The sequence below is a fragment of the Dendrobates tinctorius genome, unplaced genomic scaffold (genome assembly GCF_039654945.1).
Source record: "Dendrobates tinctorius isolate UK_male_01 unplaced genomic scaffold, ASM3965494v1 ptg000241l, whole genome shotgun sequence".
In the NCBI taxonomy this organism is placed as follows: Eukaryota; Metazoa; Chordata; class Amphibia; order Anura; family Dendrobatidae; genus Dendrobates; species Dendrobates tinctorius.
The window spans coordinates 29,955,607-29,974,656 of NW_027361908.1; positions in this window are offsets into that span (position 1 = coordinate 29,955,607).

A 19,050-nucleotide genomic window follows, 5' to 3' on the forward strand; every position below is an offset into this window, starting at 1 on the left:
TTGGAGGGGGAGTAGATGCGCACAGAGTGCACCTCAAAGGAAGGGAGGGTAACAGAGGTTGGCTGTGGGATTGGGGTGAAGGAGCAGGTATCTGACAGGAGAAAACCAACTCCTCCGCCATGTTTGCTGCTGGGGCGGGGGGTGTGAGAAAGGTGGAAGCCGCCATACGAAAGTGCAGCAGGAGAGGCTGTGTCAGAAGGGGTGAGCCAGGTTTCGGTGATGGCGAGGAAGGAAAGTTTGATAGTAACAAAAAGATCATGGATGTAGGAAAGCTTGTTGCAGACAGAGCGAGCGTTCCACAGAGCTCCTGTTAGTGGGACTGGGGAAGCGGGGGATGGGTGAATGGGTATAAGGTTGGAGAGGTTACGGAAGATTGTGATAGAGCGTGGATGGGAGGTAGAAATGACTGTGGGAATGTGCTGAGGACCAGGATTTGGGGAGATATCACCAGCAGTGAGAAGGAGCAGAGAAAGTGGGAGCAGGAGAGGGCATGAGGGGGCTGTCTGTGTTTGGAGAGAGATGATTGTATGGTAAGGAACAGTTTTGAGACGGAGGTGAGGTGGATGGGGAGGATTGAAGAAGAGATGAACAGTTCCTTACTAGGAGTAGGGATTAGCGGAATTAGCAGAAAGTGAAGGATTATAGGGGTGAAAGTGAAAACAAACAGAAACATTGTTTACAGTGACTGTGTACAGTTACCTTCAGTTCCCTTCTGGTTCAATTCTGGTTTTAATTCTTAAATTAATCTTCACACTTCTAGCACACACTTATAGCAATCACACTGCAGACTGAAGTCTTTATGCAGACTTGTGCTCTGCAATATATGGACAACTAAGTGCAGTCAGGTGTGAAGCAGAGAGGAGTGGTCTCTGCTCTTCTTGGTCAGACAATTCAGAGTGGACCAGATGCATATGATCAAGCCAGAGTAAACAAGGTCATAAATAAAACTGGGGTAAGCTGGGGTTAGCTGAAAGGCATACCATGTGAATGCTAGGTGCAGAGGCAAGTCTATGTGCAAAGCTGAGTGATGCACTGTGTGCCCTTCATAGACAGACAGCAGGAGAGCTGGGTGGATGGACATACCATGTGAATGCTAGGTGCAGAGGCAAGTCTATGTGCAAAGCTGAGTGATGCACTGTGTGCCCTTCATAGACAGACAGCAGGAGAGCTGGGTGGATGGACATACCTGTCGGAAGAATAGAGATGCTTGTTAGAGTGCGATGGTGGCAGGTAGCAGCGCACAGTCTGTATACATCCTTCTGGTTTTAATTCTTAAATTAATCTTCACACTTCTAGCACACACTTATAGCAATCACACTGCAGACTGAAGTCTTTATGCAGACTTGTGCTCTGGGTATAATACATGGTTGGGAATTTTTGGGTAGAACCTCATTGTTGAGGTAAAGCAAGCCAGGTGTGCTTGATGTAAGCAAAACCTTTGTAAGTGAGTAAACTATTCATCTAATGTCCCTGGAGTGGGAAGGCTCAGCCAGAGATCTCAGGAAGTTTGCCCCTTCTTCCGGGAAGAATATTGGTATAGTTTTACCCCTGAAGTGGATTAGTAACTTAAGGGGAAAATCCCATGTGTAATGGATCTCTTTATCCCTAAGGTCTGCAGTGATTTTGTGGAAGGACCTCCGTAGATCCAATGTTTCCTTGGATAAATCTGCAAAAGTCTTTAGACCTTGAAAGGGTTCTGGGAAGGTCTTCTCTGACTTTAGGTATTGCTGAATTTTCTGTTTTGTTTTAAAGAAATGAATCCAAAGGATGGTATCCCTAGGAGATTCAATTGGGATCCCTGATGGACGTGGCAGCCTATGGATCCTATCTATTATCAATTCAGATTCCGTGAGTGATAGTATAGCTTTTTGAAAAATGGATTTTACATGGGCAGCTAGAATTTCTTGTGCAATGTCCTCAGGTATGGCACGTATTTTAAGATTATTGCGGCGACTTCTGTCCTCTAAGTCCGCCAGTTTCGCTCTAAGTTTTTGCATTTCTGAGGACAGGTATTCACTGTCGACTGTAGAGTCTGTGACTTTGTGTTCTAGTCTTACAATTCGTTTTTCTTGTTCTGCAAGTGTCATTTTGAATTTGGCCAATGCTCTATCCATTTTGTTTTCATGTTTATTAAAACAAAGCTCAAATTTCTTATCAATATTATCCGTTTATTTAGGAGATGTTCAATGTTATCAATAGAGAGGGTTTGACCAGCTTTGGACGCAGAGAGAGGAGGGAAATTAGAGTTATAGTCTTGTTGGGGAACGTCCAGTCTAGGCTTATTTTTAGCTGGACTAATATTAGGGGAGTAATCGCTTGAATCCTCATCCTCTTCTGAGGCTTCTCTAGATAAGGCAGTGTTTCTCTCCCCACGACCCTGGGGTCTGTCTTTTGGAATTGAGTGATAAGTCCATCTCATCGGATAGGAGATTATTTTTAGAGTGGGTGGTTTCAGGCCTATTTTGACTCAGGAGTTTAGATCCCAAAAGAATCTCGTCTCTTTTTAGCGGATACCTAGATTTGAGTGGACTAAGGACCTTAGCTTGGTCGTTTGAATGGTAATTTTTTCTACATGGTTTGTGGGAAGATGAGGTATTAGACTTTACGAGTGACCTGGAATTTTTCATTGTGTGTATGTTAAGTAAAATTCGTGTACTCCCCACTAAATTATAACAAAATTACATCTTTGTCTAGGGTTACTCGTCTTGGCTGGATTGATGGCAGAACAAGAAGAGAAGTGATTCCTGCACTACAATTCTACAGAGTGATAACAATATGAGGAAATATACTAGAGTAAAATTCGGGTTAGAAAACACTAGAATCACTAAAGGTTACCAGAATTATTCACATTATATACGGATGTAACAGTTACTAGAATCAATCACGGAATATACTAGAATTAAGGTAAATTCCACAAGAAAGTCAATATTGATCCACAAAGTAGCTGAGTTGACCCAAGAGGTGTATAAACGAAACTTTCAGTATAATAGTTCAGGCTACTAAGAGCAACAACTTAAGTGCTTTAATCTCAGAGACAATAGGATTAGGTCCAGAAGGGATGCCAATGCAGAATTTGGGGTCTCTTCTAAGGTTGTAGTAGGTTCTTTAATTATCGTTGAGATTTCAGCTGCGAACTAAAATAGGATCTCAAAGGATGTCGCAACAGAGATCACCAGGCGCTGTTAGGCTAATGTAAGTAGGTTCTTATCACAGTTGGACCTAGCGTCGCTCGGAACAATGAGGTCCTAAGAACTAGTTGTGACCCAGGAGCAGTCACCTATGAATCAATTTACTGTTAAAGTATATGTAAACAGCGCAGGAGATGCAGGGGATGTAGGTGCTGTGATTCGAGGTCGCAACTTTGATGCAGAAAGAGATCCCTTATATGGGACTGAAGACTGTAAATTGTATATACTCTGTGGGCCTCTCCACCACTGCTACAGGAGGATGGATAAGTCCCCGCAGCTCCAGAAGGGATGAGCAGGCAGCGAGAGTTATAAGTACGCAGCGGGGATCGCCGGGGAGAGCGGGAGTCGGCTACAGTGAAACCGAAAGCAAAAGTAGGAGTTTCCCCAGCGCTCCTGGAGACGCCGCAGCTGCGTCACGTTTTATAGGCAGAGATCGCAGCTTGCATGTAAAGGAAGCTCTCCCCTGAAAGCTGAAGACGGTCACCTGTAATCAGCTAGTGAGCCTCTCCGCCGCTGCCGCAGGGAGGTGGAGATGTCCCTGCAGCTCCAGAAGGGACGAGCAGGCTGCGTGAGTTATAGAGACGCAGCGGGTCGCCGGGGAGAACAAGGGCCGGCTGTGGTAGAGGTGGGAGGGGTTTATCTCACACTGGAGGCGCCGCAGGTGCGACCACAGAGCCCCGCACAGCAAAGCTCCGGGAGCTGATGGAGGTAGTCAAACCGCTGGAGAAGTCGCCCAAGGGGGTGGCAAGGGGTGAAGTCAGTGAGCGCTATACTCACAATCGCGCCACAGTCTGAGTCACCGTCCCAGTTCCTGAGAAGGGGGTCACAGCTGAGATGTCACTCGTCCTCTTCACCAATGAATCGTTGTAGGACCGCTGTGAGGGTCTGTTGTCCTGGTCTTCTAATGCAGGGTTGCAGCTGCGATCTGTGGCTGGCGGCGGCCTAATTCTCGCTTTTTGTGGCTTTCTCCTATTGGAGCCCAGATGAAGATTAAGGGGTCCTGGGGGTTGCAGATGGGTGCCTCATCGGTGATGCCTTGCAGAATTTGAGGGGTCCTTAAGGTAGAAATCCTGTTGTGTAAGTACTTGCAGGCCCAGAAGTGAGGTATGGTGAGGATGTGGGCCTCAATACCTATCTTCTCTCAAAAGTTGATTTAGATTATATCTTTTGGAGCCAAAAGTATCCTCATAGTGCCAGAAGGACTCTGAGAGATATTTGGAGACAGGATGGCTTGCTGAAGTTGAGTTAAAAGTCGGATTTTGAGGTGTCCCTTCAGAGCTCCCAAGAAACCTGTCTCACATGTCTGTGAGCTAGGCCACGCCCCCCAATTTTTACAATTCTGACCACTGTCCCTTTATGAGGTAATAACTCTGGAATGCTTCCATGGATCCCAGTGATTCTCACATTGTATTCTCGTGACATATTGTACTTCATGTTAGTGGTAAAATTTCATTGATATAACTTGCGTTTATTTGTGAAAAAAATGGAAATTTGGCGAAAATTTAGAAAATTTTGCAATTTTCCAACTTTGAATTTTTATGCCCTTAAATCACAGAGATATGGCACAAAAAAACTTAATAAATAACAATTACCACATGTTTACTTTATATCAACACAATTTGGGAACCAAAATTTTTTTTTGTTAGTAAGTTATAAGGGTTAAAATTTGACCAGCGATTTCTCATTTTTACAACACCATTTTATTTTTAGGGACCACATCACATTTGAATTCACTTTGAGGGGTCTATATGATGGAAAATACCCAAAAGTGACACCTTTCTAAAAACTGCATCCCTCAGGGTGCTCAAAACCACATTCAAGAACTTTATTAACCCTTCAAGTGCTTCACAGGAATTTTTTGGATGTTTAAAAAAAATGAACATTTAACTTTTTTCACAAAAAAATTACTTTAGGTCCAATTTTATTTTTTTATTTTATGAAGGGTAACAAGAGAAAATGGACAGCAAAAGTTATTGTGCAATTTGTCCTGAGTGCTCTGATACCTGATATGTGGGGAGGAACCACTGTTTCGGCGCATGGCAGAGCTCGGAAGGGAAGCAGCGCCATTTGACTTTTTTGGCTGGAATTGAGATCGGACACCATGTTGCGTTTGGAAAGCCCCTGATGTGCCAAAACAGTGGAAACCCCCCCAAAATTACACGCATTTGGAAACTAGACCCCCCAAGGAACTTATCTAGATGTGTGGTGAGAACTTTGAACCCCGAGGGGTTTCACAGAAGTTTATAACGTACAGCTGTACAATTAAAAAATGATATTTTTTTCAAAAAAATTATCTTTTCATCCCCAATTTTTATTTTCCCAAAAGTAACAGGACCCCAAAAGTTATTGTGCAATTTGTCCTGAGTACGCTGACAGCCCACATGTGGGGGTAAACCACTATTTGGGTGCATGGCAGAGCTCAGAAGGGAAGCAGCGCCATTTGACTTTTTTGGCTGGAATTGAGATCGGATGCCATGTCGTGTTTGGAAAGCCCCTGATGTGCCAAAACAGTGGAAACCCCCCACAAATGACACCATTTTGGAAACTAGACCCCCAAGGAACTTATCTAGATGTGTGGTGAGAACTTTGAACCCCCAAGGGCTTCACAGAAGTTTATAACGTACAGCCGTACAATTAAAAAATGATATTTTTTTCAAAAAAATTATCTTTTCATACCCAATTTTTATTTTCCCAAGGGTAACAGGACCCCAAAAGTTATTGTGCAATTTGTCCTGAGTACACTAATAGCCCACATGTGGGGGTAAACCACTATTTGGGCGCATGGCAGAGCTCAGAAGGGAATCAGCGCCATTTGACTTTTTTGGCTGGAATTGAGATCGGACGCCATGTTGCCTTTGGAAAGCCCTTGATGTGCCAAAACAGTGAAAACCCCCCACAAATAACACCATTTTGGAAACTAAACGTTAGGAGTCAGATTCCTGCGTTTACTCAGCAGGGATCCAGATCCTCGCATTCTGCACTCTCCTCCTATTTTTCCACTGCAGAGGAGATTGCAGAGGAGATTGCCTTGCAGCAAATCTCTCCTGAGGCTAAGTCCTTCTGTCCTCTTACTGGGCATGCTCATGGGACGATCTCCCATTGGAGATTGGGAGTCATGTGCTCAGGTTCCGCTCCAGTTCTCATTGGTCCATCTCAGAGATCTGGAAGCGTGCAGAAGGTCCCGGCTGCTATAAAAGGCGCAGATGGCTGTTCTGCCATGCGCTAGTATAGTCATACTTGCTGCTGTGTGTGTGAGGACGGATGCATGATTCTGGTGACTGACTCATTTGAAACCCCTTCCCTTTGATATTGCGCATGTGAATAGGGACTGAGTTAGTTTCAGCGCCAGCGCTCCTCTGCTTCAGCTTGCACAGCTGCTAGCATCCGACATTGCGCTTGCGCCTTGCCTTTGTCGTTTGGTGTCAGTGTCCACGCCGCGCTGCAGTAGCAGCCTCCTTTGCGTTCGCAGTTGCAACGTCGCGCACACGGTAGGTCTAGACGGACGTAGTGCTGCCGTCTTGGGCTACTCCTGTGACCGTATACCATGTGTGCGTTTTTTACTGAGTACTGTGACTACAACAGGCTCAGTTATTTGTGTTTGTACTTTTGGCATTCCCGTTGAGTTTAACTAAGATTGCTCTGCGCACCTGGGTGGAGTTTAACCCTGTGTGCAATTCCGCCATATTGCTCCTGCCACCACTTAGCAGCGGTTATTTCACCTACTGCATGGTGGACCCCGAGCGGTGAACACACTTTACATTTTTATTTAGTGCGTTCAGCCGTTCATAACATTATACTAGCGCCAGGGTCTGGCTAGTGATGGCAGAACAGCAGCAACTCTTACAGTGTATTCAGCAGCTTGAGGGCCGGCTGGCCACTCTTTAGAGGGCTATCTCAGATGCACAATCCACCAAAGCTGCTGTAAAGGCAATCACATATGCCGTTTCCCGTATGTCCATGTCCTCCCCCGCGCCAACAGTTACCCGCCTCCCGTTGCCCGATAAATTTTCTGGCAATGGCACCTCCAGTAGGGGTTTCATCAGCCAGTGCTCCATTCAGCTGGAGTTACTGGCTGTGTGATTCCCTATGGAACGGGCCAAGGTGGGGTTTATTGTTTCCCTGCTGTCGGGCAAAGCGTTGGAGTGGGCTACGCCTCTATGGGAGCGTGGTGACCCAGAGGTCCAGACCGCTGCTCACTTTCTAACAGCTATTAAGCAGGTCTTCCTCGGTCCACAGGTCACGCACGATACCTCTCTTCAGCTTCTTGCTTTGACTCAGGGTGCTCTCTCGGTTAGTCAGTATGCCGTCCGTTTTCGGACACTGGCTTCCGAGTTGGAGTGGTCCGATAAAGCCCTCATCCCTGTGTTTTGGAGAGGTTTGGCGGAGCATGTAAAAGATGCTCTCTCCACTAGAGAGGTTCCTGCCAGTTTGAAGGGCTGATTGACATTTCCACCGGCATTGACCTCCGTTTTTCGGAGCGCGGTATGGAAGGTTACTCCAGCTCCCAATTTTTTTGAACCTCTGGAACTACCCGAGCCAGATGTTCCACCCCCAGAGCCCATGGAGGTGTCTTGCGCCGTTCTTCAGGCGTGTCCTGCACAAGACTCCAGTCGCGGCCTTATTTGTCAACACGCGGGGTCTCAGAACAACAGTGCCCCGCAACGGCCAGATTCTGTACCGCCGGGTAAGACCCTTGTTCCTCCCCACCTTCGGCCGAAGGTTCTTGCCTGGGCACACACGTCCAGGAGGGGTGGTCACTGTGGCTATATGCAGACCACAAAAGTCCTGGCAGGGTCTTACTGGTGGCCGCACAGGGCTTTGCATGTTAAAAAATATATTCGGGCCTGCGCCTTTTGTGCTCGGAATAGCCTCCTTAAGCGAAGAGCGGAGACGCCCGCCAACACACGGTGGCGTTCCACTTTAACTTCTGCTCCCGCTGTCTCCCACGGGTCCCTTCTCAAACCTGGCGATCTTGCCACCCCTGAGGCCTTCCACGTGTCCCGGGTCTCTCTGTCATCTACCGGGACATCAGACTTGCCTGCGGACGAGTCTGAGGCCTATACCTCTTACGGGCACAATTTGGTGGATCGTAAGGCTCAGGGAGGGGGGGGCCCTAGGAGGGGGGTAATGTTAGGAGTTGGATTCCTGCGTTTATTCAGCAAGGATCCAGATCCTCACATTCTGCACTCTCCTATTTTTCCACTGCAGAGTAGATTGCAGAGGAGATTGCCTTGCAGCCAATCTCTCCCTTTGATATTACGCATGTGAATAGGGACTGAGTTAGTTTCAGCACCAGCGCTCCTCTGCTTCAACTTGCACAGTTGCTAGCGGACGACATTGCGCATTCGCCTTGCCTTTGTCGTATGGCGGCAGTGTCCATGCTGCGCTGCAGTAGCAGCCTCCTTTGTGTTCGCAGTTGCAACGCCGCAAACACGGTAGGTCTAGACCGACGTATTGTCACCGTCTTGTGCTTCTCCTGTGACCGCATACCGTGTGTGCTTTTTTTACTGAGTACTGTGACTACAACAGGCTCAGTTATGTGTGTGTGTACTTTTGGCATCTCCGTGAGTTTAACTGAGATTGCTCTGCGCACCTGGGTGGAGTTTAACCCTGTGTGCAATTCCGCCATATTGCTCCTGTCACCACTTAGCAGCGGTTATTTCACCTACTGCACGGTGGACCCCGAGCGGCGAACGCACTTTATTTATATTTTTATTTAGTGAGTTCTGCCTTTCATAACACTAAACCCCCCAAGGAACTTATCTAGATGTGTGGTGAGCACTTTGAACCCCCAAGGGCTTCACAGAAGATCATAACTCCCGGGCGTGAAAATAAAAAAATCATATTTTTTCCACAAACATGATCTTTTAGTCCCCAAGGGTAACAGGAGAAGTTGGACCCCAAAAGTTGTTGTCCAATTTGTTCTGAGTACGCTGATATCCCATATGTGGGAGAAAACTACTGTATGGGCACACGGGGGCTTGGAAGGGAAGTAGTGACGTTTTGAATGCACACTTTGATGGAATGGTCTGCGGGTGTCATGTTGCTTTTGGAGAACCCCTGATGTGTCTAAACTGTGGAAACCCCCCACAAGTGACCCTATTTTGGAAACTAGACCCCCAAAGGAACTTATCTAGATGTGTGGTGAGCACTTTGAATCCCCAAGTGCTTCACAGATGTTTATAACGCCCAGGCGTCAAAATAAAAAAATCATATTTTTTCCACAAACGTAATCTTTTAGTCCCCAATTTTTTTTTATTTTCCCAAGGTTAAGAGGAGAAATTGGACCCCAAAAGTAGTTGTCCAATTTGTCCTGAGTACGCTGACATCCCGTATGTGGGAGAAAACTACTGTATGGGCACACGGCTGGGCTCGGAAGGGAAGTAGTGACATTTTGGAATACAGACTTTGATGGAATGGTCTGCGGGTGTCATGTCGCATTTGGAGAGCCTCTGATGTGCCTAAACTGTTGAAACCCCACACAAGTGACCCCATTTTGGAAACTAGACCCCCCAAGGAACTTAACTAGATGTGTGGTGAGCACTTTCAACCCCTAAGTGCTTCACAGAAGTTTATAACGTACAGCCATAAAAATAAAAAAAAAACATTTTTTAAAACAAAAATGATATTTTTGCCCCCAATTTTTTATTTTACCAAGGGTAACAGGAGAAATTGGACCCCAAAAGTTGTTGTGCAATTTGTCCTGAGTAGGCTGATACCCCATATGTGGGGGTAAACTACTGTTTGGGCACATGGCAGAGCTTTGAAGGGAAGGAGAACCGTTTGACTTTTTCAATGCAGAATTGGCTGGAATTGAGATCAGATGCCATGTTGCGTTTGGAGAGAACCTGATGTGCCTAAACAGTGGAAACCCCTCAATTCTAACTCCAACCCTAACCTCAACACAACCCTAACCCTGCTGCTCACTAAGCCTTTCTAACATATGAAAGGTCGAATTCCAACATGTGGGCAGGTCAGAAATCAGTCAGTGATGAGGCAAATTAAAGCGTGCTGCAGCTAAGCTAGGCGGGCGAAAGCTTGAGATGACTTCCGGAAATGAAGGAGTACTTTGGCAAGGTGGTCAGGCAAGTCAGGGTATGTTTTTAAAAACTGCTGTACAACCAAGTTCAGCACGTGGGCCATGCATGGAACGTGTACCAGATTGCCAATCTTTAAAGCTGCCATCAAGTTCCGCCCATTATCGCACACAACCAGACCTGGTTGGAGGTTCAGTGGGGAGAGCAAACGATCGGTCTGTTCTTATACCCTTTCAACAGCTTGGCTGCATTGTGAGTATTATCACCTTAACAAATGAGCTTCAGCAGAGCGTGCTGCTGCTTCGCCAATGCAGTGCTGCAGATTTCCCAGCTGGGGGGTGATGGGGAGGCTAGTTCTGCTGAGAATGAGAAGGAGAAGGATGTGAGACAAGAAGTGGAAAACTAGGAGACTGAAACCCTGATGGAGTTGGGCCCGCTATTCTTGGTGTGGGTAAGATGTGTGATGTCCCAGACTCTGACTCTGTCCCAGACTCCACCTGGTTAGCCCAGTGTGCCATCAGGGAGATGTATTTTCCCTGTCCACTAGAACTCTTCTACGTGTCTGTGGTTAGGTGGACCTTCCCTTTGACTGCGTTGGCCAGAGCACGGCTGATATTGTGTAACACATGTGGGTCGCCTTCCCAGGGATGCGGGGTACTCGGAGCCGGGCCCGGTGGATTTCAATGGGAGTTGTCACGGTAGCTGTGACCCGATCCGTGGCCCTGGGCGTCCATTGTAAAAAAGGGGGGAAATCTTGAGTGTGCGGATGATGATTAAAGTTTATTAGAGAATGATTCGTGACACCACCTGTGGTGTTCGGCAATGAAGATGTTAAGCCGACGCTGCAGACAGATCCTCTGGGACAGATTGTGTGGTGCAGCAATGATGGTGTAGCCCTCCACAGGCAGGGCTGTAGTCCCAGGGCAGTGTAGATGGAGAGTTTGTCAGGAGAGGAGCGCGGTGTGGTGTCAAGCATAGAGATATAGCAGTGCTGAGTGGGTTAGCGCAAGAATAAGCGGAGGGGGCTCAGCCAACCTCCAGGTAAAATGAAGTACTCCGTTCCAACACTCTGCCAACATAAGTGCCTTTCCTTAACGTCTCCTTTTGCGCCTATAGTGAAGTACTCTCAGTACTGAGTTACACTGGAGTTCCTCCTGTCAGATGTTCCTATGAATTCTACTTGTACGGCAGACAGCTGTAGCCTGCTTCGGGGACTCCTTGCTACCAAGTCCCGGCTCCTTCTCGTTGCTGTTGTGCCCCCAAGTCTTGTGTGGGAATAAAGTGGTGACAACTTCTATTCCTCCGGTGTCTGTCGCAGGACCATTAGTATCCATACAACCTCAGGGCCCAGACCCCGGCCTTGCGCTGTGAACTTGGGAAGGGTTCTGCTCTAACCCTAATCCTTATTCCTCCTCTCCTTACGTTCCATACTAATCCTTCTTTCTTATGGAGAATTAGGCTTTCTGAATATCTCTTTCCTGTGCCAGCAGACCCAGGTCACTGAGGTCTGCTGCAGCACTTCCTTCAATTCATCCCTCTCAGGGGAGCTTCTCTCACAGACTGACCTAGTCGTAATAATCTCCCTCTCTTTTGTGCCAACTAACTCCACCCGCCTCCCAGCACGCTTCGTGTTCCAAGCAGGGAGCCACCAAAGGGTGCTTTGCTACACTACTATGTTGTGTGGGATGCAGGTGTTGGAGCGTGGTCAGGTGTCTCCACCTTACCTGAATGGTGGAGCACTACACCTCAGGAGGAGGTGCAGTACCTCTGTGGCGACTGAACCCTCAGGGGCGCCACCCATGCTTATGTCTCGAAGGGACAGCAAATAGGGAAAAATAGTGGTGGCTGGGAATCAAGTACAGTGGGGCTGCCCTCGCCAAGAGGTTGTGGAAAGCCTCAGTTCCCACAAGTCAAAATGGTAACATTTTCAGGGCTACAATCTGGCAATCTGGGTGTTTAGCATTTGGGCCTGTGGGTGGGCGGCTGGATATTTCTGCTTTATAGTAAAAGTCTGGGGCAGGGAAACTGAATGCTGCACTGTGACTATGAAGTGGATGTGGTTGCTGACTGTTATGTGTTTGCAACCGCTGGTTGTGTGCAGGAGGCATCAGCACCTGCTTCATGGTCAGCAGATTGGGAAGGCCATAAAACAGGGGAAGGGGCAGTGGTTAAACAATCAGACACAGATATTGAACCCAGGCGTTCTGCCCACCTACTGGGGTGCTTGGCTGCCATGTGCTTTTGCATGCTGGTGGTGCTCAGGTTGACAGTATTTTTGCCTCTTAGATTAGTTTGGCAGATTCTGCAAATTACAGTTGTTTTATCTGAAGGACTTTCAGAAAAAAACTGCCATTCAGGGGGGACTCTGTAGAACAGGTGCCCCAGTTCTACCTCTCGTCAAACCACTACATCTTCTTGCCTGTTTTCTTGCTATGGATCCATCCCACTCTGCACTGCTCTGCTCTCTAGATGTGCCACTGAGCCAATAACGCGCGATCAGAAAAGACAGATATAAATAACCATGGTACCGCTGAACACGTCATCTTGGCCCGCAAAAAATGAGACACCACACAGCATCATCACCGAAAAAATTAAAAAGTTATAACTCGCAGAAGAAAGCAATGCAAAAATAACTATTTTTTATATAAAATTGTTTTCATTGCATAAAAGCGCCAAAACATAAAAAAGACATAAATGAGGTATCTCTGTAATCATACTGACCCAAAGAATAAAACTGCTGTATCAATTTTACCCCATGTGGAACGGTGTATACGCCCCCCCAAAAGAAATTCATGAAATGCTGGGTTTTGTTCATTCTGCGTCCCAAAAATCGGAATAAAAAGGGATAAAAAAGTAACGTGCCCGAAAATGGTACCAATAAAAATGTCAACTCGTCTTACAATAAAAACAAGACCTCACATGACTCTGTGGGCCAAAATATGGAAAAATTATAGCTCTCAAAATGTGGTGATGCAAAAACTATTTTTTGCAATAAAAAGCGTCTTTTAGTGTGTGACAGCTGCCAAACATAAAGACCCTCAATAAATAGTAAATCAAACCCCCTTTTATCACCCTGTTTTTAGTGAAAAACAATAAAATAAAAAAATGTATTTATTTCCATTTTCCCATTAGGGTTAGAGTTGGGCTAAAGTTAGGGTTGGGGCTAAAGTTAGGGTTTGGATTACGGTTACGGTTGGGATTAGGGTTAGGGGTGTGTTAGGGTTATGGTTAGGGTTGGGATTAGGGTTAGAGGTGTGTTGGGATAAGGGTTGGAGTTAGAAATGGGGGGTTTCCACTGCTTAGGCACATCAGGGGCTCTCCAAACGTGACATGGCATCTGATCTCAATTCCAGCCAATTCTGTGTTGAAAAAGTCAAACAGTGCTCTTTCCCTTCTGGGCTCTGCCATGTGCCCAAACAGTGGTTTACCCCCACATTTGGGGTATCAGCATACTCAGGACAAAATGCACAACAACTTTTGGTGACCAATTTCTCCTGTTACACTTGGGAAAATAAAAAAATTGGGGGCGAAAAGATCATTTTTGTGAAAAAAAAATTGATTTTTTTATTTTTACGGCTCTACGTTACAAACTTCTGTGAAGTACTTGGGGGTTCAAAGTGCTCACCACACATCTAGATAAGTTCCTGTGGAGGTCTACTTTCCAAAATGGTTTCACTTATGGGGGGTTTCCCCTGTTTAGACACATCAGGGGCTCTCCAAGCGTGACATGGCGTCGGATCTCAATTCCAACCAATTTTGCATTGAAAAGTCAAACAGCGCTCCTTCCCTTCTGAGCTCTGCCATGCGCCCAAACAATGGTTTACCTGAATATATGGAGTATTAGCGTACTCAGGACAAATTGTACAACAACTTTTGGGGTCCAATTTCTCCTGTTACCCTTGGTAAAATAAAACAAATTGGATCTGAACTAAATTTTTGTGAAAAAAAGTGAAATGTTAATTTTTTTTTAAATATTCCAAAAATTCCTGTGAAGAACCTGAAGGGTTACAAACTTCTTGAATGTGGTTTTTAGCACCTTCAGGGTTCCAGTTTTTAGAATGGTGTATTTTCTATCATATAGACCCCTCAAAAGTGACTTCAAATGTGATGTGGTCTCTAAAAAAAATGATGTTGTAAAAATGAGAAATCGCTGGTCAACTTTTAACCCTTATAACTTAATAACAAAAAAAAATGTTGGTTCCAAAATTGTGCTGATGTAAAGTAAACATATGTGAGAAATGTTACTTGTTAAGGATATTGTGTGACATAAGTCTGTGATTTAAGGGCATGAAAATTCAAAGGTGGAAAACTGCGAAATTTTCAAAATTTTCGCCAATTTTCCATTTTTGTCATAAATAAATGCAAATCATGTCAAAGAAATTATAACACTATCATGAAGTACAATATGTCACGAGAAATCATTGTCAGAATCACCAGGATCCATGGCAGCGTTCCAGAGTTATTACCTCATAAAAGGGACAGTGGTCAGAATTGTAAAAATTGGCCTGGTCGTTAACATGCAAACCACCCTTGGGGGTAAAGGGGTTAACTATTGGTTGTCCAAGCTGCACACTTGGCTCGACCTCTCCTTGTACGTCTTGGAGGTGCTGCCATGCCTTGCCGTGAGTGTGTTGTCTGAGCAGGTTTTTAGTTCGTCAGGTGCAATCATAATGGATAAGCGGACAAGGCTGTAAATAGAAAATGCAGACAAGCTGACTCTTCTAAAATTGAACAATGGCTGGATTTCCTCCTACTTTGTAAGCCCTACAGATGATAGCAATGTTATGTAAATGCGGGCCAATTGTTTTTTCTGGGGGGAAATTGTCTTAATGTCCATCCATTACCATCCAAAACCATTTTGTTCAGGAAATCAACTCCTTCTCCTCCTGCTTCTGCAACAACAAGTACTTAGTGTTCATCTATGTATACCCCTCGTGGGTATTGGTTTGTAGTTTTTGAAACTTTTGCACATTGTGCAGTCGTGAAACTTGTGCTCTCTATCTCTACCATTTATTCTGTTGAGAGATCTGTAATGTCATTGTCTTATTTCTATCATGTTAATAAAAATGTAAAATAACTTCAGTCGTAACCCCTCAATATAGGTTTATTAATCTTTTTAAAGGTCACACGACAATCGTTACTGGTATCTATATATTACTCTATTCCCTGTAATTTTACAGAATGCCTTCCTAGTCTAATTCTCAATGGACCCATGTGCTAAAGAAGCAGTTTGGCATTCACAAGCACTAAGTGTTTTTAAACGAAAATCGTCTCAACAAATTGAATGAACTCAAAAGGGTACACATGAGTTAAAACAATCATTAAAACTTCTATTACATCACCGAATCAAGATCTGGTGACTAGTGTTGAGCATTCCGATGCTGCAAATATCGGGTATTGGCCGATATTCGCTGTATCGGAATTCCGATACCGAGTACCGATATTTTTTCAATATTGGAATCGGAAGATCCCATAATGCAAAGAGCCACTGCTGTGGCTCTGATTGGCTGCCGAAATGACGTCATCATGAAGCGCGGTCTGTGCGCATCATGATGCGCCGTCAGTTCGGGCCTTCCGGGGGGTCTCTGCCGACTGCCCGGGGGTCTATGCCGACTGCCCGGGGGTCTGTGTGGACTGCTGGGGGGTCTGTACCGGCCTGCCGGTGGTCTGTACCGACTGTCCAGGGGTCTGAGCGGACTGCCGGGGGTCTGTGCCGGCCTGCCGAGGGGCTGTGCCGGCTGTCCGGGGGTCTGTGCAGGCTGCGGGGGTCTGTACCGGCCTGCCGCGGGGCTGTGCCGGCCTGCCGGTGGTCTGTACCGACTGTCCGGGGGTCTGTACCGGCCTGCCGGGGGGCTGTGCCGGCCTGCCGGTGGTCTGTGCCGACTGTCCGGGGGTCTGTGCAGGCTGCGGGGGTCTGTGCAGGCATCGTCCGATGGGACTACAAGTCCCATCGGGCGATGCCTGCTACCATGACGGTGATTGACACATTAGCCAATGATGGGACAGTAGTAGTCCCATCATCCGGCCTATGTGTTGAATGTAAAAAAAAAATAAAAATACATACAGACCCCCGCAGCCTGCACAGACCCCCGGACAGTCGGCACAGACCACCGGCAGGCCGACACAGCCCCCCGGCAGGCCGGTACAGACCCCCGGCATCGGCAGTCTGCTCAGACCCCCGGACAGTCGGTACAGACCACCGGCAGGCCAGCACAGCCCCCCAGCAGGCCGGTACAGACCCCCGCAGCCTGCACAGACCCCCGGACAGTCGGTACAGACCACCGGCAGGCCGGCACAGCCCCCCAGCAGGCCGGTACAGACCCCCGGCAGTCCGCTCAGACCCCCGGACAGTCGGTACAGACCACCGGCAGGCCGGTACAGACCCCCGCAGCCTGCACAGACCCCCGGACAGTCGGTACAGACCACCGGCAGGCCGGCACAGCCCCCCCGGCAGGCCGGTACAGACCCCCGGCAGTCGGCACAGACCCCCGGGCAGTCGGCACAGACCCCCGGGCAGTCGGCACAGACCCCCGGCAGGCCGGTACAGACCCCCGGGCAGTCGGCACAGACCCCCCGGAAGGCTCGAACTGATGGCGCATCATGATGCGCACAGACCGCGCATCATGATGACATCATTTCGGCAGCCAATCAGAGCCACAGCAGTGGCTCTTTGCATTATGGGAGCTTCCGATTCCGATATCCGATATTGAAAAAATATCGGTACTCGGTATCGGAATTCTGATACAGCGAATATCGGCCGATACCCGATATTTGCAGTATCGGAATGCTCAACACTATGTAGTATATATGTAATATGTATGTTGCATGCATGTAGTATATATGTGGTATATATGTAGTATGCATGTTGCATGCATGTGGTATATACACTCACTGGCCACTTTATTAGGTACACCTGTCCAACTGTGTGTTAAGACTTAATTTCTAATCAGCCAATCACATGGCGGCTACTCAGTGCATTTAGGCATGTAGACATGGTCAAGACAATCTCCTGCAGTTCAAACCGAGCATCAGTATGGGGAAGAAAGGTGATTTGAGTGCCTTTGAACGTGGCATGATTGTTGGTGCCAGAAGGGCTGGTCTGAGTATTTCAGAAACTGCTGATCTACTGGGATTTTCACGCACAACCATCTCTAGGGTTTACAGAGAATGGTCCGAAAAAGAAAAAAAATCCAGTGAGCGGCAGTTCTGTGGCCGGAAATGCCTTGTTGATGCCAGAGGTCAGAGGAGAATGGGCATACTGGTTCGAGCTGATAGAAAGGCAACAGTGACTCAAATTGCCACCCGTTACAACCAAGGTAGGCAGAAGAGCATCTCTGAACGCACAGTGCGTCGAACTTTGAGGCAGATGGGCTACAGCAGCAGAAGACCACACTGGGTACCACTCCTCTCAGCTAAGAACAGGCATCTGATGGCTACTTTCAGCAGGATAATGCGCCATGTCATAAAGCTCGAATCATCTCAGATTGGTTTCTTGAACATGACAATGAGTTCACTGTACTCAAATGGCCTCCTCAGTCACCAGATCTCAATCCAATAGAGCATCTTTGGGATGTGGTGGAACAGGAGATTCGCATCAGGGATGTGCAGCCGACAAATCTGCGCCAACTGTGTGATGCCATCATGTCAATATGGTCCAAAATCTCTGAGGAATGCTTCCAGCACCTTGTTGAATCTCTGCCACGAAGAATTGAGGCAGTTCTGAAGGCAAAAGGGGGTCCAACCCGTTACTAGCATGGTGTACCTAATAAAGTGGCCAGTGAGTGTATGTAGTATGCATCTAGTATATATGTGGTATATATGTAGTATGTATGTTGTATGCATGTAGTATATATGTTGTATATATGTAGTATGCATGTTGTATGCATGTAGTATATATGTAGTATATATGTATGTTGCATGCATGTAGTATATATGTAGTATGTATGTAGTATGCATGTTGCATGCATGTGGTATATATGTAGTATGTATGTATGTTGCATGCATGTGGTATATATGTAGTATGCATGTAGTATATATGTGGTATATATGTAGTATGCATGTTGCATGCATGTGGTATATATGTAGTATGTATGTTGCATGCATGTGGTATATATGTAGTATGCATGTAGTATATATGTTGTATATATGTAGTATGCATGTTGCATGCATGTAGTATATATGTAGTATATATGTATGTTGCATGCATGTATTATATATGTGGTATATATGTAGCATGCATGTTGCATGCATGTGGTATATATGTAGTATGTATGTAGCATGCATGTAGTATATATGTGGTATGCATGTTGCATGTAGTATATATGTAGTATATATGTAAGTTGCATGCATGTAGTATATATGTGGTATATATGTAGTATGCATGTTGCATGCATGTAGTATATATGTTGTATATATGAATGTTGCATGCACTTAGTATATATGTAGTATGTATGTTGCATGTAGTATATATGTAGTATATACAGTGGGGAAAAAAAGTATTTAGTCAGTCAGCAATAGTGCAAGTTCCACCACTTAAAAAGATGAGAGGTGTCTGTAATTTACATCATAGGTAGACCTCAACTATGGGAGACAAACTGAGAAAAAAAAATCCAGAAAATCACATTGTCTGTTTTTTTTTCATTTTATTTGCATATTATGGTGGAAAATAAGTATTTGGTCAGAAACAAGCAATAAAGATTTCTGGCTCTCACAGACCTGTAACTTCTTCTTTAAGAGTCTCCTCTTTCCTCCACTCATTACCTGTAGTAATGGCACCTGTTTAAACTTGTTATCAGTATAAAAAGACACCTGTGCACACCCTCAAA